Source organism: Phyllostomus discolor, chromosome 2 (assembly GCF_004126475.2).
Source record: "Phyllostomus discolor isolate MPI-MPIP mPhyDis1 chromosome 2, mPhyDis1.pri.v3, whole genome shotgun sequence".
NCBI classification, from domain to species: domain Eukaryota; kingdom Metazoa; phylum Chordata; class Mammalia; order Chiroptera; family Phyllostomidae; genus Phyllostomus; species Phyllostomus discolor.
The window spans coordinates 112,637,917-112,663,703 of NC_040904.2; the positions used below are offsets into that span (position 1 = coordinate 112,637,917).

The 25,787-nt window shown below is 40.3% G+C and overlaps 1 protein-coding gene and 1 pseudogene across 1 annotated transcript in view; one reads left to right on the forward strand and one right to left on the reverse strand.

Annotated features, from left to right (window-relative positions):
- The window catches only part of MTUS2 (microtubule associated scaffold protein 2), a 596,801-nt gene that overhangs the window by 13,104 nt on the left and 557,910 nt on the right, over positions 1-25,787 (forward strand). Inside the window, exon 2 of the mRNA XM_028505192.2 lies at positions 15,266-15,338. The gene's annotated coding sequence lies outside the window, so the exon portion shown is untranslated. The remainder of the gene's footprint in view (positions 1-15,265; positions 15,339-25,787) is intronic.
- LOC114489027 lies at positions 8,557-9,868 on the reverse strand (annotated as a pseudogene).

Here is a 25,787-nt window from a genome sequence, read left to right on the forward strand (position 1 = left end):
GCAAATTAGTCAATTAAAAGAAATAACGGGGGGGTGGGGTGGTGAAAGATGGCGGCTTTGCTCCAGGCAGCATGATTCTCGGTTTCTGTGAAGAGGAGGGAAACTCGCGGATGGGTGGAGGAACAGAGCAAGTGGCCTAGGTTACTGAAACATTTTTGAAAATAGGACATCAAAAATTATAGCAATCATTGAAAAACCAGACAGTAAGGAGACTGCTTCAGGACAAAAGGGACCCAGGGATCAACTTGGGAACCAGGGGGGTTGCAGTCCCCAGGCCCGTGCTCCTGGGTCTGCCTCAGGGCACCTGGGAGAGTAGAGTTGCTGCTCCCTCCCCTGACTACGGGGGTTGAGCAACACCAGGGGAGACCTTGTGACTTGAAGGCACAGAGAGGGCAGTTGGACTGGGAGACAATTGCCCAGGGGCTGCAAGCACCCACCCATAGCCCTGGAAGAAGTGAGTGCCTCCAGCCAGCACGACCAGGGGCGGCCTAGATGTGCGCCCACACCCCTAGTCTGGTGGGAGTGTGGATCGGTGGAAAACCCAGACCTCGCAGCCCCTATCCAGGAAAGGGCGCTGGCATTCTCAGGTTTCTGGAGCCTGTGGTGCTGAACTGTGGAAGTGTGCACCCCCTCGGGAATCCTGACTCTCAAGCTATGAACCCCGAAGGTACGCGGTGCTTAGTGCATTCCTAGAACCCAAAACTCAAAAATTTGGTGGATGAGTGTGCCCTTTTACAATCCCCAGAGATTGCACCGTGAATCCAAAAAAGTTGTGAGTTCTTCCTGAGAACATAGTGCCCGCCGTGGTGGAATTTGGGGGAAGGGCACATCTCCTTGCAATCCCCGGAGCTTGCATTGTGAAACCGAAAAGATGCAGGAGCCCTGTGGGGCCCGGAACCCGGGAGACTGAGGCAGTGAGCTCCAGAAAGCATGTTGGGGAGCACCCAGGGTCCTGTAGGGGACAGTCAGATTGGCCCTGGGGAGAGCGCCCTGCTGGCCCTGGGGATAGTACCTGAGAGACTTACTGAGATTTGACTGGGAAGAGTGATAAGCATTTCAAACGCCCCTCAGCCTGCTGAAGCCAGCAAGACCAGAAAAACTGGTTTGGCCAGTTAGAAGCCAACAAGAGGTTTTTCTGTTTTGTTTTGTTTTGTTTTGTTTTGTTTGGCTGTTGTTGGTTGCTTGATTTTATCTTGTGTTTTAAGTGACTTTTATTTTTCAATTCTTATTATTTTTATATCTCTTAATCCCTTAGGTTTCTCTTCCATTCATCCTAGTATTATTCCTCGCACTCCAAATTTATCTTTACTGCACTCCATCTTCTGCTTTTTCCCCCTTTTTTTGAGCTTGCAAGTTACTGCAAATTTGCATTATCTTTTTCTCACTTTTCTGACATTTTTAATTTTAATAGTACTTTGGTATTCTTTTTCTATCTGTATAATCTTTGCTTGGCTGGGTATACTGTCATTTGATAGGTTCCCCCTGTTATCTCAGTCACAGTGTGTTGATAATTTACTATCCTTCATCTGTGTTCCATTAGTACACCACTCAAGGTTCTATACTCCTTATTCTTGTTATCTAGATCTCATAGATTCTGCCACAAGATTGTTGCTTTAATATTACTGTAAATAAGACCTAGTTCATACAATTGTAAATACTACTCAACACCCCTCCCTGATCTCAGCCCACTTTGCAATTTCCTGAACTATATTATTGTGGAGGTTGTCTCAATTCTTTTACACAGTACTCCTATTTACTAATCTTTATTCTGACCCTACCTCAGACTCTGACCTCCCACAGCGTCACAGCTTTCTAAATCCAACTAACAATCCTTTCATCCCCAATAAGAGTCTTACCTTCTTTCCATCGTTTCTAAAACGTGGATAGTGGGGTGGAGGATCATGGTTAACACTATAAGGATATCCCATCTCTTCTCTACTGCCTGCTAATGTAAATATCATAGTATACTGTCTTGCTGTCTTAAACCATTTCACCTTACTCCTCCAACTGATCACAAAAAAGAGTAGGGGGAAGTTGTGAACACCAGGATACATGAAGGAGACTGCACCACTGAATCTCACAGGTATTCTACCACAGAAGCGCACACCATAATCACAGGGAACCAGAAGAGATCAATTTAAGAAACAGAGGCTAACAAGAAGAATCTCACGAACAATGAGAAAACAAAGAAACAATCCCCAATTGAAGGGAAAGGAGGAAGCCTCAGAAAAAATGCTAAGTGAAATAGAGGCAACTCAACTATCAGATATTGGGTTCAAAACAATGATTATCAGGAAGTTCAATGAACTCATAATGAGCTACCAGAAACTAGAGGGAAGCTACAACGATCTCACTGCAAACTATATAAACATGAAAAAGGAAATAGAAACTCTCAACAAGGGCCAAGAGGAAATGAAGAATGCCATTTCTGAACTGAGGAACACAGTAGAAGGAATGAAAAGCAGGATCGATGAAGCAGAAGATCGGATTAGTGAGCTAGAGGAGAAAGTAGAAAACAACACCCAGAAAGAGCAAGAAAAGGAAAAGAGGCTCGCAAAGAATGAAGAGGGATTAAGAGAAATGAAAGACAATATGAAACGTAATAATATCTGTATAATAGGGATACCAGAAGGAGAAGAAGAAGAGCAAGGGATCGAAAACCTATTTGAAAAAGTAATGAAGGAAAACTTCCCTAATTTGATGAGAGAAAAAGTCACACAAATTCAGGAAACACAGAGAGTCCTAATCAAGAGGAACTCAAAGAGGCCCACCTCAAGACACATCATAATTGAAATGGCAAAATTTCAAGACAAAGAGAGAATCTTAAAGGCAGCAAGGGAGAAACAGGAAGTAACATACAAGGGAGCCCCAATAAGGCTAACAGCTGACTTCTCAATGGAAACAATTCAAGTCAGAAGAGAATGGCAAGAAATATTCCAAGTAATGAGAACCAGAGGTCTGCAACCAAGGCTACTTTACCCAGCAAGGCTCTCAATCGAGATAGAAGTCCAAATAAGAAGCTTCCCAGACAAAAGAAGTCTAGAAGAATACACCTCCACCAAACCAGCTCTGCAAGAGATTCTAAAGGGTCTGCTTTAAGGAAGGGAAGGAGAAGAGAGAGAGAGAGGAACACATGTACATAAAAGACAATGAATAAGTACCTATCAATAGTAACCTTAAATGTAAATGGATTAAATGCTCCAATCAAAAGACATAGAATAGCTGAATGGATAAGAAAAAATGACCCACACATATGCTGCCTTCAAGAGACCCACCTAAGAACAAAAGATCTACACAGACTGAAAGTGAAGGGCTGGAAACAAATCTTCCAAGCAAAGAAAGGGAAAAAAAGCTGGTGTAGCAATACTCATATCAGACAAAATAGACTTCCGAAAAAGGTCCATAAAGAGAGATGCAGAAGGTTATTTCATAATACTCAAAGGAAGAATCCAGCAAGAAGACATAAATATTGTAAATATATATGCACCCAACATAGGAGCACCCAAATACATCAAGAAAATCTTAGAGGACTTCAAGAAAGATATGGACAGCAATACAATTATAGTGGGGGATTTTAACACCCCACTATCAAAAATGGACAGATCGTCCAAACAAAATATCAACAAAGATATTGTGGCATTGAACAATACCCTTGATGAAATGGACTTTATTGTTCAATGCCAAAGATATTGTGGCATTGAACAATACCCTTGATGAAATGGAATTACTGATATATACAGAGCCCTCCATCCAAAAGAAGCTAAATACACATTCTTTTCAAATGTACACAGAACATTTTCAAAGATTGACCACATGATAGGACACAAAACAAGCCTCAACAATTTCAAGAAAATTGAAATCATAACAAGCATTTTCTCGGATCACAAAGGACTGAAGCTAGGAACCAACCCCAAGGAAAAAACTCAAAAACTCTCAAAGTCATGGAGATTGAATAGCATGCTATTAAACAATGAATGGGTCAAGAATGATATTAGGGAAGAAATCAAAAGGTTTCTGGAAACAAATGAAAACGAACTCACAACAACCCAAAACTTATGGGACATAGCTAAGGCAGTCCTGAGAAGGAAGTTCATAGCAATACAGGCCCACCTAAAAAAGTTAGAAACATTCCAAACAAACAACCTAACCCTATGTCTACAAGAACTTGAGGAACAACAACAAAGACAGCCCAGAGCAAGCAGAAGGTAGGAAATAACCAAGATCAGAGCAGAATTAAATGACATAGAGACTAAAAACACAATTCTAAGGATCAATGAATCCAAGAACTGGTTCTTTGAAAAGATAAACAAAATCGACAAGGCTTTAAGCAGACTCATCAAGAAAAAAAGAGAGAAGACCCAGATAAATACAATCAGAAATGAAAGAGGAGAGATTACAACTGATACCACAGAAATACAAAGGATTGTAAGAAATTACTATAAAGAACTGTATGCCAAGAAATTTGAAAACCTAAGTGAAATGGACAAATTTCTAGAAAAATATAATCTTCCAAAATTCAATGAAAAAGAAGCAGAAAACCTGAACAGACCAATAACAGCAAAAGAAATTGAAGCAGTAATCAAAAAACTCCCAACACACAAAAGCCCTGGACCAGATGGTTTCACAGGAGAATTCTACAAAGCATTTAAGGAAGAGCTAACCCCTATCCTTCACAGACTATTCCAAAAAATCCAAAAAGATGCGACACTCCCAAACTCTTTTTATGAGGCCAACATCATCCTAATCCCAAAACCAGATAAAGACACAACAAAGAAAGAAAACTTCAGGCCATTATCACTGATGAACATTGACGCTAAAATCCTCAACAAAATACTGGCAAACCACATCCAACAATACATTAAAAAGATCATACACCATGACCAGGTGGGATTCATTCCAGGGATGCAAGGATGATACAATATTCGCAAGTCAGTAAATGTAATACATCACATAAACAAAAGCAAAGACAAAAACCACATGATCATATCAATAGATGCAGAAAAAGCATTTGATAAGGTACAGCACCCATTTATGATAAAAACACTCAGCAAAGTGGGAATAGAGGGAGCATTCCTCAACATAATAAAGGCCATATATGAGAGACCTACAGCCAACATCATACCCAATGGGCAAAAACTAAAATCTTTTCCACTAAGATCAGGAACAAGATAAGGCTGTCCACTTTCACCACTTCTGTTCAATATAGTACTGGAAGTTTTAGCCACAGCAATCAGACAAGAAAAAGAAATAAAAGGCATCCAAATCAGAAAGGAGGAAACAAAACTGTCACAGTTTGCAGATGACATGATAGTATACATAGAAAATCCTATAGACTCCACCAAAAAACTGCTTGACCTAATAAATGAATTTGGCAAAACAGCAGGATACAAAGTCAATATCCAGAAATCAAAGGCATTTCTGTACACCAACAATGAAACAGCAGAAGCAGAAATCACGGGGAAAATCCCATTTGAAATAGCAAAAAGAAAAATAAAATATCTAGGAATAAATCTAACCAAAGAGGTAAAAGACCTTTATTTAGAAAACTACATAACACTCAGGAAAGAAATCAAGGAAGACACAAACAAATGGAAACATATAACGTGTTCATAGATTGGAAGAATTAATATCGTCAAAATGTCCATACTACCCAAAGCAATTTACACATTCAATGCAATTCCTATTAAAGTACCAATGGCTTATTTCACAGACGTAGAACAAACACTTCAAAAATTTATATGGAATCATAAACGACCCTGAATAGCTGCTGCAATTTTGAGAAAGAAGAGTAAAGTAGGAGGGATCACAATACCTGACACTAAACTATATTACAAGGCCACTGTAATCAAAACAGCCTGGTACTGGCATAAAAACAGGCACATGGACCAATGGAACAGAACAGAGAGCCCAGAAATAAACCCAAGTTTCTATGGTCAATTAATATTTGACAAAGGAGGCAGCAACATAAAATGGAGTAAAAATAGCCTCTTCAACAAATGGTGCTGGGAGAACTGGACAGCCACGTGCAAAGAAATGAAACTTGAGCACCAACTTACACCTTATACAAAAATAAATTCAAGGTGGATAAAAGACTTAAATATAAAACACGACATCATTAAAGTCCTAGAGGAGAACGTAGGTAGGAAAATCTCAGATATTTCACGCAGAAACTCTTTTACTGACATGTGCCCTAGAGCAAGGGACATAATTATGTCCCTTTAGGAAAGACTAAACAAATGGGACCTCATCAAAATTAAAAGCTTCTGCACAGCTAAAGAAAACAGTATCAAAATTAAAAGAGAACCAACTGTATGGGAAAACATATTTGCCAATGATACCTCAGACAAGGGTTTAATCTCCAAAATATATAAAGAACTTACACGACTCCACTCTAAGAAGACAAGGAATCCAAATAAAAAATGGGCAAAGGACTTGAACAGACACTTCTCCAAGGAGGACATACAGAAAATCCAAAGACACATGGAAAATCCAAAGACACATGAAACGATGTTCAATATCGCTAGCTATCAGAGAGTTGCAAATTAAAGCCACAATGAGATACCACTTCACACCAGTCAGAATAGCCATCATAAACAAAGCAACAAACAACAAGTGTTGGAGAGGTTGCGGAGAAAAGGGGTCCCTAGTGCACTGTTGGTGGGAGTGCAGACTGGTACAATCACTATGGAAAACAGTGTGGAACTTCCTCAGAAAACTGAAAATGGATCTGCCTTTTGACCCAGCAATTCCACTGCTGGGACTTTATCCTAAGAACACTAAAACACCAATCCAAAAGAACCTATGCATCCCAATGTTCATAGCAGCACAATTTACAATAGCTAGATGCTGGAAGCAACCTAGATGCCCATCAGTAAATGAATGGATCAAAAAACTACGGTACATTTACACAATGGAATTTGATGCAGCAGAAAGAAAGGAGCTCCTACCCTTTGCAATAGCTTGTATGGAGCTGGAAAACATTATGCTAAGTGAAACAAGCCAGGCAGTGAACGACAAATACCATATGATCTCACCTTTAACAGGAACCTAAACAACAAAACAAAGAAACAAGCAAAATATAACCAAAGACACTGAAAGAGAGGACAGGCTTATAGTGACCACAGAGGAGAGACAAGGGAATTTCAGGGGACAATGGGAAGGGTTTACAGGAACAAGTACAAAGGACACATGGACAAAAACTAGGGGGAGGGTGGTAATGGGAGGGAAGAGGGAAGGGTTGGGTGGGTGAGCTGGATTGGGAGTAAAAGGGAGAAAGCTGTACTTGAACAATGATTTAAATAAATAAATAAATAAATAAATACTTCCAAAAGTAAAAAAAAAAAAGAAAGAAAGAAAAAAAGAAATAATAGGCATCCAGATAGGAAAGGAAGAGGTAAAACTATCTTTATTTGCAAATGACAATATCTTACGTAGAAAATCCTAAGGACGACACACATAGACATACACATGGTTAGTACTAATAAGTTCAGCAAAGTTGCAGTGTACAAGGTCAATAATCAAAAATCAGTTCTATGTACTTGTAGTGAAAAATTCAAAAATGAAATAAAAAATTCCATTATAATAGCATCAAAAAGAATAAAATACTTGGGAATAAACTTAACAAAGGACATGCAAGAGTTGTACATCAAAAACTACAAAACATTGAAAGAAATTAAAGGTAGCCTAAAACAATGGAAAGACATTGCCTATTCATGGGCTGAGGGCTTAATATTGTTGAGGTTGCAATGCTTCCCAAATTGGTTTACAGATTTAATGCAATCCCTGTCAACATTCCAGCCACATTTTTGCAGAAACTAATAAGCTGATCCTCAAGTTTGTATGGAAATACCAGGGACTCAGAATAGTCAAAGCAGTACTGAATAAGCAGAACAAAATTGCATTTGCACCTCCTGATTTTAAACTACAAAGCTACAGTGGTAAAGATAGTGTGCTACTGGCATAAATATAGCCTATAAATCAATAGCATAAAATTGGGACTCCAGAAATTAACCCTTATATTTATGATCATTGATTTTCAACAAGGACAACAAGACAATTTAATAGAGGAAGAATAGTCTTTTTTAACAAATGGTACTGGAATAACTGGGTATCCACATGCGAAAGAATAAAATGGACCCTATTTCACACTATATACAAAACCAAACTCCAAATGGAACATTGACTTAAATGTAAAAGCTAAAACAAGAAGGCTTTTAGAAGAAAACACAAGTAAATATATCTGGGATTAGGCAATAGTTTCTTAGAAATGATACCAAAAGCATAAATGATACATCGTTACATAAGAATTTATATATATATTTATAAATTTATATAGTTTCATAAAAATTTAACACTTTTCTTTAGAGAAAAGCGAACCCATAGAAAGGGAGAAAATCTTCACAAATCATATATCTAATAAGGAACTTGCATCCAAAATATATTAAGAATGCTTGCAACTCAATCATATAAAGATAGATAACCCAAGTTAAAAATTGGGCAAAGCATTTGAGTTGACATTTCTCCAAAGAAGATACACTAATGACCAATAAACATATGAAAAGGTGGTCAACATCCTTAGTTATTAGGGAGACACAAGTCAAAATCACAATGAGAAGTCCCTACACACTTGCTATGATGGCTGACATAAAAAATACAATAACGAGTGTTGGTGAAGATAGGGAGACATTGGAACACTGATACTTTGCTGGTGGGACTGAGAAATGGTGCAGCCACTTTGCAAAACCAGTTGCTTGTTATTCAAATTACAAATGGTGGCTCTTCTGGGTAGCAGCCTTCAAAGTCCCTGGAGTTAAATTTGAACAGTCTGAACGTGTTTATCTTGACTTCAAGGGCTTATCCAAGTATAAACATGTCAACCTGCACTAGTCCACATGTGTTGCCCACAGAATTTAGGTGATTCATCATGAAGTGTAAGGGGATCAAATGATGTTTCCTGGGAAAATGAGTGCAAAAAGACTGGGAGTGACCTTTTTCATCTTCATTTGTTCATAAACTTTGGTGACTTGATAAGGCATGATGAACTTTAAATCTTCATACATTTTGTATTCCGGAATGCCATAAGAAAAATGAACGTTGCACATACTTTCTCCCTTGTAACAATCACTAATCCCACTGAATCTGGTCCACTGTATTTTTTTCAATAATTACACACATTTACATAATTTTCCAAATACATTTGAATCTGTGTACTTCTCAGGACCAAAACTGTATTGCTGGATCCAATTACAACCTTGTGAAAAGAGCAGTTTTTCAGGAAGCTTGACAATGTCTTTTTCTTTTGTCCAGCTTGGAAAAGAGAGCTGATCTCAGCGCATCTCAGTCACCTCTCTTTTCTTGTGCAACATGTTTGCTATGATGCCGCCAAAGCAACCTCGTGGCAGCCTTCCCCATCGGGGTTCAAGTGGGCCTCACCCCTTTCCATTCTTTTGCACAATAACCGAGGAAATCAACTTCCACTTCCATGCTGAGTTCCCTTTTGAATATTCTTTGCAGATATCAAATCCACCATTTCAGCTGGTGCCCTAAATAGAAATGCAGCCTTCTGAAGTGGTGAGTGTGGCCACCAGAAAGGGAACTGCCAACATCACTGAGCCCTTTGCTACCCCCCACACAGTGTCTGGGGCTGGCCTCTGATTAGCCTGTGACTAGTGAACAGGAGTGAACTGAGTTATTTCTGCATACCTCCTGGAGTGTCAGCCATGGGTGTTGCAGCCATGTGTGCCCAGGGAGGGGTGCTTCCGGGCAGTTGCATCCTCAGGTACATACCCAACAGAATTACAAACATATCCACATAAAAACTTGGACACCAATGTGTCATAACAACTCCAAAGTGGAAACAATTAAAATATCTGTCAATTTTGGCATATTCATCCGATAGAACATTATTCACTCATAAAAGGGAATGAAATACTGAATGAATGAACATAGCTGCCAGAGGAGTGGACTAGTGGGCCAGGCTTCTTTGGAGGGAGGGTAATGAACATGTTTTGGAATTTGATAATGGGGCAATGGTTGCCTGACCTTGTGAATATATTAAAACTACTGAATTGTACCTTTAAAACGGTGAATTTGATGGTGTGTGAATTATGTATCAGTTATTTAAAAATGTGTCATCTTGATTACTGAATTTTTTTGTTCCTCTTAAATTTTGTGCCCGAGGCAGTGCATTGCCTCACCCTAGAAAAGGCAGGAAGGTTGGTACTTAGTTGTGAAGTACCAGCAGCTGACAGTAGAGAAGAACTCCAGTGAGTTGGTAGAACTCTGAAAGTGATAGTCTGAGTATTCAATGGAGGAGCAGATTCTGTACGTACAGAAGGGCCATGCTGTATAAACCTGCCCTCAGTCTTTGAAGTCTGTGATTCCATAATCATCAGAAAAAGCTATCATCATCTTAGCAGATTTATTAATAAAAGCTATACCTTATCAAGTAGCCTTGTCCAATAGAAATACAATGTAAGTCACATTGTAATTTAAAGTTTTTAATAGCCACATTAAAAAGGCAAAAAGAAACAGATGGAATTAATTTTAATATATTTTATTTAACTTAATATAGACAAAGTATCATGTAATGTGTTGAGTTATTTTACATTCTTTTTTCATACTGAATGTTCAAAGTCAGGTGTGTCTTTTACACACAGCGCATTTCAGTTCGGATGAGCCACATCTAGTGTTCAGTCACCACATGAGGCTATGTGGCTCACAGAGATAGTCACTGTAGAGATAGTTATGGAGTAACTCTTATAAAATCAGGTTCAGGGCTTCTAGAGACACAGCATGGTATACCGGTTTTGACTTGAATACAGATTCAGATTTTAATGTTAACTCTAGCACTACATTTATTCTTAAAAAGTTTACTAACATCTAATCTCAAAAATTATGTCATCTGTTTTTATGATCAGATGTGAATATTAGAGAGAAGTAAAGTATCATTTTATTGTTTTAATTACTTCAGGACCCATCAAAGGAAGAGGTTAGTTCTGTTTGGATAAGGGTCAGTGGTGGGCAGTGGCTTCATGAAGGGGCTGGTGGTTTGAGCTCCGTCTTGGAACATGAGGTGGTTGAAGGGCAGAGGCAACATCAAAGAGGCTTGAGATAGTGCTGCCTGGGAGCAGGGGGTCCAACCTTTTGGCATCTCTGGGCCACACTGGAAGATGAAGTGTTGTCTTGGGATACACATTAAATACATTGTGACATGTAATCACAAAGAAATCTCATAATGTTTGAAGTAAATTTACAATTTTCTGTTGGGCTGCATTCACAACCATCCTGGGCCGTATGTGGCCTGTGGGCTGTGGGCTGTGGATTGGACACCCTGGCTTATAAGTTTGGTTTGCCTGGAGCATGGATGAGGGTGGCTGAAGGAGCAGAGTGGTTGAATTAGAGTTGGGGGCCATGTTTTTACCTACAAAGGATTTAAAGTTATATTCCATTTTAGGCAGTGAGCACCCACAAAAGAACTTTTAAGAAGGGAGTCCCACGGTCAGATTTGTTTTTTTTTTTTTTTTTTACTTTAACAGGTTGGGAAAGTCACTTGACCTTTCAGACATATCCTTCAGTTTCTTCTGCAAAACGAGTGTGTTGAAATCTATTCTATGACTTGCTCTTAAGATTAAGTGAACATGCCTAGTGACCCACCTCAAACTCCCGGTGATCTGAGAGACTGCTTCTCCACTAGTTTCCTTGTTTTGTCATAGCACTGGCTCTTCAGTGTGGCTATGTTCCAGTAGTACCCAGGGAAAGCTCTTGAAAATATAAATTCTTTAGATTCAAGAGTAAGTTTTAGGGCAGTGCCCAAAATCTCTGTGTTTAATAAGCTCCCTCAGTGGTTACTATGGAGGCACCTGTTTCAGGTTTGCCCACATAGGATAGTACAGAGTTTACTTTCTCAGCTTTTTCACTAATGGACTCTGGAGCATCAGGTAACACCTCTTCTTTCTGCCTCTGTGTCAGCTTCCATATCCTTTTGCCTGGCTGATGTTTTCTAGACCCTGCTGTAGTCACAGTGACAATTATCAGTGGCCTAGGGCTCCTCTGTATGAGATTGACTAGGTGGTTCTACAATAGCCTAGCTCTTCACAAAGTGTCTCTTTTAGTTGGTACCTGGTGGCTTCCACATATGTATGTATAGTCTTCACATACCTTAGCCAGCACTCCTTAACTTTGCTTACTGTAGTTTAGTTGATTTATTAATATGAAGTCACTTTTTAACTCTTTTACAAAGAGCAGTGAAATCCCAACTGGTCAGTTAATTCACAGTGGTTATTTTGCAGTAGGTCTTTATTGTGGTGATACTACTACTACTACTACTACTACTAATAATAATAATTTCCTTTTTCCATTATTACTGTTACTATTAGTGCTGTCAACTGAAAATTAATATTGACAATGGGTGTTGCCACCAAAAAGGATTTATTTGGGAAAGAGAAAAGGCCACAACCCAGTGCATGCAGACAAGGCAAGCCATGACCTGCTGGCCCAAATGGGGGGTATTTTACCAAGAGAAGAGGGAGAGAAGGGAAGGGGAAGTTAGAACCATAGAGCTTTGTTATGAACATATTGTTCTTCCTGTGGAGTTCTCATGTCTCTCATGATTGCATATGACTTCCTTAAGCCCTACCTCCTCCCATAGGACTGTGTTTTTCTTAAACTTCCAGTTAGTCTTTATCAGTGCTGTCATTCAGTTATTGCCATCATTAATGCATTTACCTTCAACATTAGAGTGGTCCATGCTAGATCACAATAGCTCTTTTAAGGGGAAAGTCTCTACTGGAACAGTGAGGAGTGCCTCTGAATGTCCAATTTTGTCTCCTTGATTTCTTCTTGTGGTCCTGTGTTGTTTTAGAATTCTGATTGGGTGCAAATGAAACTATATGTTTCATTTAGCATATCAGCTTGGACTTTGCTACCACCCACCGTGGTCAGAAACCTGATTTTGACCTTATGTCTATCTTAAGATAGTTAGGGTTTTCAGGAACTACTATAAAAGACATGTGGACAAAACCAAGGGGGAGGGTGGAAGCAAGGGAGGGAGATGGGTTTGGCTGGGGTGGGGGGGAGTGGAGGAGGGAAAATGCAGACAACTGTAATTGAAGAACAATAAAGTAATTTAAAAACGATAATTTTAAAAATAGGGAATGATAAATAGAAGCATGGTATTAAAGAGAGATCAAAACGTTTGTTTTGCGCCCTGGCCAGGTGACTTAGTTAGTTGCAGCTGTCATCTGGTACAGCAAAGGACTGTGGGTTCAATTCCCGGTTAGGGCACACAACCAGGTTTTGGGTTCGATCCCCAGTGTGTGGGGGGTCAATCAATCAGTGTTTCTCTCTCATATCGATGTCTCTATTTTTCTCTCTCCCTACTTCCATTCTCTCTCTAAAAAAATCAATAAATATGTTCTTGGGTGAAGATTAAAAATTATTTTTAAAAAGTTTATTTTATGACTGGCTGCTCATTCATGTCAAAACCCAACAAAAACAATTTCTGATAGGCTGCTCACTTAATGGGCCTCCTGGTAGCAGGGGAAATTATTTAAGTCCTTCCTATTCCATCTCAGAACAAGGCACGCTTTGTAAATGTGTGCATTCTTATACCTAGGGTACTTACATGGCCTCTGTTCTGTTGTTTTTTTGTTCCAGTGGTGTTGCCCACGCACATGGATTCTGTTCACAGCAGTGGTGGGATGGTGTGGGAGTGGTGGCTGTGGTAGGTCCTATGATAGGTGGGTTATTAGGAGGCAGAAGTAAATGTTCCCTTTATTCCACCTGGACTGGGACCTGTCCAGTTTTCGCTAGGTGATGTGCTGCTCCCCACCACATAAGTACTGGCAGCCCTTCTGCTTTTCCCCTTAGCATTGTTTTCCTTCATCTGCACCCTGCCCCCACGTTGTGCTCCTCACTTACTTTGATGTGCATTCCCTTTAGCCTTCTTTTCTTGAAGATCTGCATTCTTACTCTCACTGGTATGCCTTCCAGCCCTCAGCTTTTCTCTGCCACATTGCGCTCTTGGAAGAAACTCTTAATGATGCAAGGAGGAAGCTGAGAGGGAGTTGGCAGTAAATAGAGTCTGGGGAGCAAGAAAGAATTGAAAAGAGACTCTCAACCCCTTCCAAAGGCTGGAGGCAGTTCATTTAATATCTTTTCAGGTACCATGAAAGTATGTTGGGTTGGAATGGAAACAGTTAATACCCAAACAACTGATGCTGCGCAGAAAAATGATTTCTGCTGAGTAATTGGTAGTTTTGAAGATTTGTTTCATGATCACTGGGTTTTAAAATCATGTCTATTTTCTTGTTTGGAAAAACAATGAAATTGTCATTTTTGTAGCTAAAAAATTGTATATCAGCAATTTTATGAGATACAACCTAATAATAGGTATTCTGTGGTGTCTGTTGCAGCATCATCTGGAAGATTCATATCTTTTCTACCATCTGACAACTAAATTTCTTGCTGGACGATTTAGAGAGGGAAGGAATTTTTGCTGACTTATTTTGACATACAATTATATTAGGATTTAACTAATATTAATATTGTCAATATTGTAGGATTTATGGGTCCTGCGGCTTTTAATTTCTTCTAAATTAGAAGAAAATAAGTTTAACAGGATAAATTTGGTGTAATTTAGGAAAATTAATTTCTGCAAAATGGACATGATTATTCATGTATCAGAGGTATTTTTCCCTTGGCAAAAGCCAAGTCTGAAGTACTTAAGATACTTTATTTAGCTCTGGCTGGTGTGACTCAGTAGACTGGGTTCCAGCTTTCGAACCAAAAGTTCATTGGTTCGATTCCCAATCAGGGCACATGCCTGGGTTGTGGGCCAGGTCTCCAGTAGGGGGTGTGCAAACCACACATTGATGTTTCTCTCCCTCTCTTTCTCTAAAAATAAGTAAAATAAAAATCTTTAAAAAATTATTTATATGGTATATTTAAGAATCAGTTTTCACATCATTAATAGCTTTAGAGATTAAGATAGGAAGAAAATTGAAGTCAGGTAATCCATTGAGAATTAATCTGAAAATAAGATCGAAGTATCTCTAAAATTCTAGACACAGCCAAGTGATGAGTTTATGACACAACCCCAATTTTGAAGAATTTATTTGTGGTACAATTACTGCTTAGATTTAAGAACTCTGAACTAACTTTATTTTTCAGTGAGAAGTAGTATCATAATGAAGTTACTGTTTATGCTTTCCTGAATCTTCCTCCTTTCTTCTAAATTTTCCTGTATCTTTTTGTTTCCTATAAGGTTTCCATACCTGGATTGTCAATGAGGATTCATCTTCCCCAATGGCAGTAAAACTTGTTTTCTGGGGGTCAAGGTGAGTGTATGTGCCTTTCTATTTATTATTCCATTTGATATGGGTCCATAACTGCCTCTTAAATGTTGTATGAAACTTTTGGAACTCCAAGTAAGTACTTTGGTAATTTTTTAAAATATTAATAACAAAACAAGAAAATTCAAATGAATTCTCATATGAAAGCCTAATTTAATTTTGCTTTTTTGAAATGTGAGGAATATAGTCAGACATTGACTGAAATTCAAGTTCAAGCAACATTTTTTGTTAAGGATTTTAAATTGGTGGAGTGTGTCTGTAATGGACATTTCTTTTCCAGTGGTAATTAATCTCCTACTGTAACAAAAGGTTATTGTGTTCCTGTTAACATGTGTGTAGTAACACCAACTGACAGAAACAGGACAAGGGGATCAGCAGCATCTAGGGGCTCGCTTGGCATGGAGGATGTGCTTAATAACTAAACTTACTGAAAAGAAGACTAGATTTTTTTGTAGGGGAGGAGTTAATACAGTACAGAGTTTATTAAACTAAAAGTAGAAGCTTTAGTGAACAGCCAAGACCCAGAAAGTTGAAAGCATTTACAAGAAGCTTTTCTGAGGGCTGCCGTGAGCCCGTCTGGCATTTTGTGCAAATTAGACAAAGTCACCTCTTCCACGGACATTCTCTTTCCATCAGATAGAAAATTGTTGGGCTACACTGACTTTTAGAATAAGACACTTTATTGCCACATGCAGGAAAATTGCAATTTAAGTAAATTACCCATCTTTAAATCACCAAAGTTGTAATAAAAATGCAATTTTAAAGATAGCAGAGATGCTAATGCTGCGATTGGTGCCCTTGCATGTTCACACCCTGCACCACTGCTGGGCTGGCTTTGCTTTGTGGGGATTCAGCTCAGGACAGACTCTCAGGAAGGGAGGCTTCTTCTTAAGTTCTGGTTATTGAGGAGAGAGGGTAGAAATGCTAGTTTGAAGTCTGGCTTTGATTGGATGAAAGGAGCTGAACAGCGAGCAGCAGGGTCTGTACACTGGAGGCCAGAAGGGATAGATTGAGGTTTTTAGGGGTGAAACTAGGAAAGGAGAATGGAAACTTTGTTTTAAGTCAAATCCATGACCACGCTCCACAAGTTAGTGGCACAGAGTGTGTGCTTTCGGATTTCCAAGACTACCTGAGTGGCTCTGTTCTGTACATCACCGGTTCTGTGATGTTCTTTTCTCAAAGACTAAACTCGAGGTCTTTTTTAATTCTGTTAACGTTGTTTTCAAAATATTAGTGTGTTTGTAATGGATGGCTTTTCCTTACTTGGGAATGGTTGTAATTAATTTTTCTGATGAGACAACAGCTATTATGTTGCTGTTAAATGGGTGGACAAATACAGGGCAAGAGAGGTGCAGTGTTATTTGGGGGCCAGAGGCAGGGCTGCAGGTGGAGGATGTGACATGACTGATGTGTAACTGAGGCACAAGGAAGAGATATGGGAAGAAATGCTGTGCTGGGGCTAGGTGGCGGCAATGGGCATGGTAGTTGGAGTCATGGGTGGAGGTGCTGGTGGTTTTAGGGGTGGGCAGGATGGTGGGGGCAGTTGGGGTGGCCATGGTGGAGCGGTGGCAGCAGCTTCCATGAAGCTGAGGACTCATGTTGAGGGAGGTGGAAGATGGAAAGATGCCGGGCCATAGATACAAAATATATGGCCTGGGAAAAGCATTTGCTCCTTTAGGTGCTGATGACAGGATGAGTTAGAGGGAAATGAAAGGGGCTCCTCTTTGTGGAGCACTAAGCCCACTTTCTTACTGTTTCATATATCCGCCCCTGCATCCCAGGAGGACCTCACCCAGCCTTAGGAGTAACAACAACAAGATCACCGAGAGGCATTGTATATAATTCCACTGAACGCTAATGTTTGTATCCCATATTCCTGCTCAAGGCCCACACTTCCTTCACCTGCCTGTGTGTGTGCATGCGTGTGATGTGGGAGGAGTGATAATCTAAGTACAGAAGTCGAGGAATATGTGATCAGTTAAGAGAACGATTTACATGATCGTGGGGAACAGGCCCTGGTGTTATTACCTCTGAAATCTCTCTCCCCAACCAAACCACATGCACATGATCTATGTTTTGAAGAGAGACATGATGTGGAATTTTTTTTAATGAGTTAAAGGGGTAGAAGGGAAAGGGAAAAGAGGGTTAGAGAGGCTTATATGACTGTCTCTCCCCTGGATAATTGCTTAACTGTGTGTTTCACTTTGTGTATTATTTCTGACTTTTTTCTTTGCCTTTGGAATACCAAGGAGTAAGTGAGAATATGAACATGTCTGGGTCTAATATTTGGCACCTGTGACACTGAGCTAATAATCTTGTGTTCCATTTTTCTTACTTTTCAGTAGAGTAAGGTATTTGCTACTAGAAAATATTTGGGAAAACACAGCTTAATAAATATCAAAATGAAACAGTGATACTTCACAACAATCAGGCATTTTAATCAATTGTCATAATTTTTGGATTGAAATATTTTTTCACTATATGGCTCGAATAATTGTCCTCATTATTTTTAATGAGATCCTTTATACTGATTATGTAAAGATGTGTCTATTCTGCAGCAGAGAGATTTAGGTACATAGAGTAGCTTTTAAAAGGGGGAGTTAGCGGGTCATCATCTGGTGGAGGTTCTTAGGTACATAGTGCCATGTACTTCATGCCTACCCAGTGGATGGAATGGCTTACAACACGTCAGTGCAAATAATGTCTACCAAGTAGGGAATGCTCACTTCAGTGCTGTGGTGAGCCCGCCACACTCGCTCACCATCTCGTTGCTCTGAGAACACCTGGTGAGGTGGAGGCTGCGGCCTCCTTCATCTTCCATCTGGAGACTGGGGAAGGGCAGAGCTGGTGCTTGCAGCCAGTTGTGCCCTCGACGACTTGGTTTTACGGCCCCTTTGGACAGGGGACTCGACTCACCCCTTTAAAGTCTTTTTTGTTTCTTGAAGTCTATGAATTTCAGACTAGCCTATCTCATCCTCAGTGCTATGAAGCCTGATGGCTTCACTGACAAAACTGCTTTAAAATTGAACAGGTAATTCTCTCATTAGAGGGCACCAGCTGAAAAAGGCTAGAGGAATCCTAGAAATAAATTTGTACCCCATGATGAGATGTGTGGAATGGAATTGTTGGTTACCACTGGTTTCTCAGAGACCTTTGATATTTTTTAAAAGAGTGTATATATTTTTTCCACCAGAGAAGGACCTATGATTCCTAAATACCAAGATGTCAAATAGGACTGAAATATCCTCAGATTTCAAGTACATGAAGAGTTCAGCACTGCATGTGTTTTATTTTCTGCTTTAAAATTATTCTTAGTGGTAGATTGGAAGCACAGGGTCTTGGAGTCCATTCTTTTGGGGAGGGTGAGTCTAATCTTTTCCCTGATCCATCTTGGGCAAAAAACATAGGAGAAAGAGAAGCCAAACATATTTTATTTTATTTTAACTCTGTAGATCCAGAGTTCAGAATTTTAGGAAATTGGTTGCTGGGCGTGGAGGGAGGCAGAGTCAGGAGATGTCACAGGGACATTCCAGTCAAGATGATAGAAACCACAGAGGCTTCTCTGTTACCTGTTTTCAAATGGCGCACAAGGCGGCACAATTTTCCGAGCATTGCTCCCTCATCTGGTCAGCTGCACACTGTGACCTTGCCTCTCTAGCTAGGAATTAAACCTGGGTTCTGTTTGATGCGAGGCCAGATTTCATTAAACTAGGTCATTGGGACACACACACAGGGGCCTGGATCACACTGGCACCATGTCATCTTTGCTGATTAAATGGGCAAACGCCAGTAGGCAGACGGAACGGCTTCACTCCTGCTTTTAGAAGCAGATAGCAGGGAGCGGTGCAGTATTTGAACATGCTTCCAGTGAACGCTGATTTACAGTGGGGATCCTGGAAAAGTCCCTGTCATCCTCTTCTGTCAGATGAGTTCATTGTCTTTAAAACTATCACAGAAATTATAGCCGAATTAAAAATGAATGGGTTATTCAAATGTTTTATGAGTTATTGCTCTGACTTGCATATTCTTAGTACAATGTGGGTTCCCCCCTCCTCCCCTCCCCCCCGCCACTTCTTTTAGAAACACCAAGAACCTGAGCTGACAGCAGCCATTTGGCAGTGATTTCCTGGGGCAGAAGCTTGGGACTTTGTGTAGGGGGATTGGTTGGAGATTCATTTCCAGTTCTTCTTTTGAAGGTTTATTTTGGCTCCATCCCATGATAGCAGAATGAATTAAATGGCTTTTTAAAAATGGCTTTTTTAAAGATTTGCTTTGGCCTAAGAGGATTTCATCATATTTTTATGGTTATTATTCATTGTATGTAGCATCCTGATTTGTAAAAAATGTGCTGTGTGCATATTTCATGCTCAGCTGCTGAGATGGGGGTAGTCCCCTGAGATGCCCAGGCAGGCAGAATAGCCTTTTCAGCAGTGGTTGCTGCTGTGTGGGCTGGGGAGATGCCTGGCAGGTGGCAGAGAGAAGTGAAGAGTCTGCATCAGGTTGTCATCTTGGTCCTATTGACACAGCTCATGGCCAGAACGTAGGCTTTATAAGGGCTGGTGTTCTGTCTGTCATTCTTAAACATAGAGGCACATGAGAGAAGCCATGGGGAATCAGCCTTCATGGTCTGCCAGTCTAGGACAGCTTTCCCTTCAGAGTTTAATTTAAAGGAATAGCAGTCCTCTAATAGCTAAACTGCATGAAAAAATCAGATTGGAAACACTTGGCTAATTATGAATTCTAAGGTGCATTTCAGTTTACTTGAGTGTTTTAACCTCAACTAACATGGATGGTACACTCCCAAGTCCATCAAGCCTGTGTGTGTCCTTTAAATATTTAAGTTGTCTTCTTAAAAGAAAAAAATAAATTATCTGGGTAGGTTAATCTCCACAGACTATTATAAGTGTGCAAATAATATGCCACTTTCAGTGGGATTTTAACAGACTGCTTGTCAGAACTCAGGTTTTCTTCACTTCTTGCAGAATCAGTTCTTGTTATGCATTCTGAAAACAAAGTGTCTCTCATTTATTAAGAATATGCACACTTAACAAAAGAGGATCAGGACTCATTGTCCTCTTGAAAGACTGACATAACAAAAATAGTCTCTGAAGCTCCTAGCCCTGTAGCACTTTATTGGTACCCTGTGTGGAATACCTTCTACTATCTTATGCTGTATTTTTTTTAACACATGTAATTTTCTTACTGGACACCATCCTTCTTCAGTGATATGATCCATGTCTCATTCCTTTCCAATGTTAGTTGACAAAATGCCTGACATATAATGGGGCTCAATCAATATTTGGTGAATGAAAACACTGAGGAGGCACAGAGGGCTGAGTTCATTGAGGTTCTCATCTAAGATGTGGATGGTGTGGAGGCATTCATGTTCTTCTCAGGTCCTGCTTGAGCATTGCACTATACTGTATTTGGGATGGCAAGAGAAGGCTGCCAGGAAATCACCTAAGATAACTTTCTTTGAAAAGTGGGAATTATTGAAATAGGCACGAACAGTTTGGAGTTTCTGTAAATGAAGTCAACATAACCTGAAACTTTTGGTGGCACTTTGGTCCCCCTTCTCAGATTGAGTGCAAAGGAAGAGGTGAGGATGAGGGTGGACTCCACAGTTTTGCCTCCCAGAGGGAAATGCCAGGGGCACAGGACCTCTGACAGAGGACGGTAGTGGCCTAAAAGAGAGGCAGGAGGATCCTCAGCCATGAAGTGGTAGAGACGTGTGCAGTGGGATATCACACCTAGGGTAGATTCTAGAAGACATTAAGGATAGCTTTTGAGACTCTTGAGACTTCTTTTGGTTCTGTTGCTCTCTTCCTTTATTGTCTGCACTGTCTCATCTTATCATTGCTTTGGCAAATGATAAGGAGTTGATAAGGAGTCTGTAGGATGGTTTTGCAGGGCAGGCTTCATTTCCTTCCCTACATGGTCTAATTCCTCCATCCCCACTGTCCAAGGAAACCAGGCAGCAGCCCTGCAGACTGATGCCATTTTGGCGTTCTGCTTCTAATGCCAACTGGGACACATCTGGCTCCAGCATATGGGCATCCATCATATGAAAGCTTGGCCTCCCAGGGGGAGCGGGAGGATGCCAGGTAGCTAGGCCTGCTCACATTACAGAGCCTGACGGTCACCTGGGCCTCTGCCACACTTACCCCTTGTGGTTTCTGACCACTCTATACATTTACCTACAGGATGCTGCCCAGGCTCCTTAGCAGAAACACAGGGCCCTTCACACACTGCATGTTTTACCTGCATTTCTGGTGCCATACTCCCTTTTTCAGTGCAGGTACTTTAGTGCAAGTATTTATGGAATGCCTGCTTTGTGATACTTACTATGTTAGGTGCTTAGAACACAAAAGTAATAACATTTGGGTTTGTTTTAAAAAGAATTTACAATCTAATGGGATAGCAGAACATGTGAACAGTGGTTTACGGGAATGTGACAGGGAAGCATGGAGGGGGAGTCACAGACCCTTCTTCTCTGTCCTTCCCAGGCCACTCACCATCAGTATGTTTGGGGGTCAGTAAGTATTCGGGGTTTGATATTGCTGTTTTATATCTGTAGTGTTGTATGACAAAAATTTCTGTACTGGAAAAATAACTTCAGCTACTCTAAGAACTATAATAGTGAAAAGAATTAAATTATACTTTGTTAATGGCCTGTAGTATGACAGGACAAGAGACTAATATTTTAGAAATTTTTTTCAATAAAGGAGGGCTGTGATTCCTGAGTTTAAAGGGAAATTAAATTAGAAGAGTCTTCTAGTAAGCTTTCCTATTAATTACCATTTTATAATATTCTTGCCCTTCCTTCCTCATCAATCCCTCTTCTATTGATGAAAGAATATTTTTGTCCTGAATTGTCTAGATTTCAATGGGGGGTGAGTCTTCTGTCTCTCCCAGAGGCCATTTGTCAATGTCTGGAGACATTCCTGATTGTCACAACTGGGAGGATGCTGTTAACACCACTTGGTAGGTGCAGAGAATACTGTCTATTATTTTATAGTGTACAGGACAGTCCCCCACAAACAATTTCTGACTCAAAATGTCAGGTGTGCCAAGGTTGAGAAATCCTGGTCTGTATGAATAGCCTACATTGCTCATATTCACTAGAGCATTTTATAAGATCCAAAATCAGTTGTGACCATAGATATTTAAAAAGATGATTTTGAACAGAAGGAGATTGGATGGTTAGGTGGGAGGTGAGGTGATTAGTAGAGATTTTTCACTGTTGTCCTCTTTTATTTTATTTTGGCTTTTGTGCCATGCCTTTTAAAAAATAACAAGATTTTTTAAAATTAGTGAATCCACAAGATAAATGGTTTTATTTGATTATTGCTCAGGACATTTGAGAGAACATGATTAATGTATCTTTGGTGTCTTGCACAGTCCCATAATGTGGCACACGATTAATGTGCATTTGTTGGATAAATGCAGGAATGCATAAATGCAAGAATGCATAAATGCATATGATCCTGGAGATGGTAGGATTTATTTGTTTCCAAATAGTCCTTTTGTATTTTTGTGGTCAGCTAAGTGGAAAGTGTGCTGCCAGAGTTAATGAAAGCCACTTCAAATGTTCAAAGAGAGTGTTAGGTCAGGAACTCTAAGGCACCTGGCTCTCCAAAAGGGAGAAACTAGAAGGTCATGGACTTGAACACCAGCTTGTTGGGGAAGCTGAACAGGCAAAAACACAGCAGAGGTTCACAAAAGCCCACATGGTCTAGAGCCACAGAGGAATATGGTATAAGCAAACAGCTGTACCAAAAAGCAGACTCAACACAAACCCATTGTAGGAACCAAGCTGCTAACACAGAGTCCTTGGAGGAGAGAGAAACAGCATAACTTGGAGTGCAGGCTGATAGAATGAGAGCAAGCTTGGCCTGTCCTGCCTCCTGGATGCCATCTGGGCTGCTTCTGCTGGGAAAAGCTCTGCCCAGGCTCTTCACTGTTTGCCCCTGTGAACCCTTTGCTCCAGCCAGATGTCCCTGCTTACTCTCCCAACATCCTTGCACTGCCTCTGCCCCTTCACTCCCCATGTTCTCTCTGGAAGCCCCTTTCTCTCTCCTCTATACTTGAGTATTCTTTTACAAGATTCAGCTCAAGTTCTATGCTCTTTGCAAAACCCTTCCTAAGATTTTCTGTGTCAGAAATCTTTAGCCCTCCGAGTCCTCCCTCCCCATGTTCCTCCAAACTTAGGAGACAACTTGCAGTCATGGTTGGTCACTGGGGCTTCAAGGGGACAGCCATCAGCACATGGCATCTGGAATGTGAGTCCCAGAGTGAGGAGGGGAGAGATGAGGACAGCACCATCAGGACTCAACTCTATAGAAACCTCTGGAGTTTTAAAAAACTTCACTGGGAAAAATTCATCTTTTTATGGTTATTGAAGCAGACAGTAAGGACAGGAAAGCATCTCCCTACTGTCCAGCCACTGCTTGTTGGACAAATGCCCACCAGGCCGTCATGTTTTGGCCAGAGTCTGCACACAGCATCCTGCATGCTGGCCTCAGATCTGCTGGCTTAAGATCTGAGTGACAGCCCCTACCTGCACAAAGAAGGGATGTGAAGAAGTGCTTTTAATTTTTCTGCAAACTAGAGGCAGACAGAACTGTAAATGCTATTCTAACATTAGGCAGAAGTAAGGCCCCCTCTCTGTACAGTTTGGGTCACAGCCAGTCCTTGTTTCCGCAGGGTCCAGGTGCAACATGGAAGGTGTGTGTGTCTCTTGCTGTGCCTGGTCCTGGCTGCAAGCTCAGGAGGAGGATATGCTTTGCTCATGGGCCAGAGCCAACCTCACGGGCCTGAGCATCCCTGTCAGTGTCAATAGAAACACTCTCCCCAGATTCATCTTAGAACTTTAAAATATTGTGTGAGCTTCCTAGCAGCAGTGGGTTTGATCAGCTGTGTTTAGAAGAGCAATATTAAAAACATAAATTTCCCAGAAACTATGCCTAATAGTAAAGTGTCAAGCAATAGAAAGGAGAAATGAAATTTAATTTTAGTCAGAGAACTTTCATTCTCTGTGTTGCATTTCTTAAAAATGTTTCTAAACCACCTAGGAGGTCAGTCTTTCGACAGTTGATTCATTTCACAGCAAAAACTCAGATACATAAAATTAAAACCTCATGCTGGGTGTTAAAATTTTGCTGTCATACCCATCCTCATTACAAGTATGGTGGTACCTCAGTACTCATCGTTAATTTGTTCCAGAACTTGTGATGAGTGCCAAAACCGATGAGTGCCAAATGATGAAACATTTTCTCTTGCGGGGTGTGTCATGACTTGTGCAAATTCTAGCAAGTGGGATGAGTCCCAAGCAAGCACTGAGTGCTGAAACATTTTCTTCTCGTCAAAATGTGCTGAATACAGGTTTGACAAGTGCTGAGCAAATGAGCACCGAGGTATGACTGTACTTGTTTTCTATTCATATGAAACCATTGGGTAGGGAAATTTTCCATGATTTTTGTATTCAGAATATTCGATTGCCTGTTTACCATGGTTCTATTTATTTCCAGATAAAAATTTCTCTTTTCTGTGTGTGTGTGCAGCTGAGTGTAGCTCTCAGTTGCCAAAGAGGAGAGGGATATCACTGTTAAATGAGAATGATCCCTTATTTGCAAGTTAAAATATATTCTGAAAAGGGTGAATGCCTATTCTTTCCTGAAGCCTGTTTATTCCATGAGGGCTGTGAGGTGTCTCTGAGGGTTGTTTCTGTGTCGTATTTTTTCTTGGATCTTAGCAGTGAGGTATATTTCTGTTTCAGCCAAAGCCCTGACTTCTGTTGGTATAGGAAGTAGAAAAAGATAAGGAAGTTTATCTATGAGATATAAGAAGCCTGTCTGTAACATTTGCACAATTTAAATGCAGAGCTAGTGGATTCTGAAAGATTCTAAATTGTGTTTTTAAACACTACTGTGTAAGCACATGCATTTGGACAATGACATTGATGGAATTCATCTTAAGTGAACAGGTGTACTTGAAACCTTGGGGTTACTGATCTACAGAGATAGGAAATCGGTATACTTGTTTCAAAAATGTGATTTTTATATGTGTATGTTTATACATATTCAGAAAATATTTATTGAGTGACTGTTATGTATTGGGTACTATGCCGATGTCATATATACAAAGGTAAATATGATATGATCCTTGGCCCCCAGGAGCTTAGAGTTGAGGAGGAGGTTTAGACACTAAACCTCCTTTTCATGGTGCAGATGAAAAGGGCTGTGACCAGGGGCCTGAAGCATGTACGACTCTGAAGGCCCTTCTTTTTTTAAATTAAATTTTATTTTATTTTTTAAAAAGATTTTATTTATTTATTTTTATACAGAGGGGAAAGGAGGGAGAGAGGGAAAGAAACATCAATGTGTGGTTGCCTCTCGCATGCCCCCTACTGGTGACCTGGCCCACAACCCAGTC